A 512-nucleotide genomic window follows, 5' to 3' on the forward strand; every position below is an offset into this window, starting at 1 on the left:
ATTTTTGGGTAAGAATAAGAAGCACTTCATCCGGTACTTAGTGTCTTTCATTCCAACATAAGAAAACATTTCTGGAATCTGCATCTGAAATGGCATTTAGATGCATTTACACAGTATAATGTAGGCCTATTTCAGAGGGGACGAAGCAGACCTGCAGTCACAGATGAATAAATAATGTTTTGTTTTTAACATAAAACGCTGAATACTGTTATTTGAAATAATTTAAAACATGAAAAAAAAAAAAACAAAGCATTTGACTGTGTTAATGAGTGAATCACTGAATCATATTCAACCGATTCTTTTAAAAAGCTGATTCATTCAATAAGTAAACACGTCCATTGCTCAGAGATGCAAAACAGTGCTGTGATCGTTGTTTGGAACTATTTTCGATGGCAAAATTGAGCAAAAACAAGCAATATTATGTCTAAAATGTAAGTCACTTATTGTTTTACTGAACTTGTATAAAATGATTATTAAATATGTTCATGCTGATATCTGCAGAAAAACGGTAC

The 512-nt window shown here is 31.6% G+C and overlaps 1 protein-coding gene across 1 annotated transcript in view; it reads left to right on the forward strand.

Moving 5' to 3' along the window:
- Positions 1 to 512, forward strand: part of LOC107719296 (activator of 90 kDa heat shock protein ATPase homolog 1-like) — an 11,810-nt gene that overhangs the window by 4,825 nt on the left and 6,473 nt on the right. The gene's annotated exons all lie outside the window — the stretch shown is intronic.

Source organism: Sinocyclocheilus rhinocerous, unplaced genomic scaffold (genome assembly GCF_001515625.1).
Source record: "Sinocyclocheilus rhinocerous isolate Xijiao unplaced genomic scaffold, SAMN03320098_v1.1 scaffold343, whole genome shotgun sequence".
Classification (NCBI taxonomy): domain Eukaryota; kingdom Metazoa; phylum Chordata; class Actinopteri; order Cypriniformes; family Cyprinidae; genus Sinocyclocheilus; species Sinocyclocheilus rhinocerous.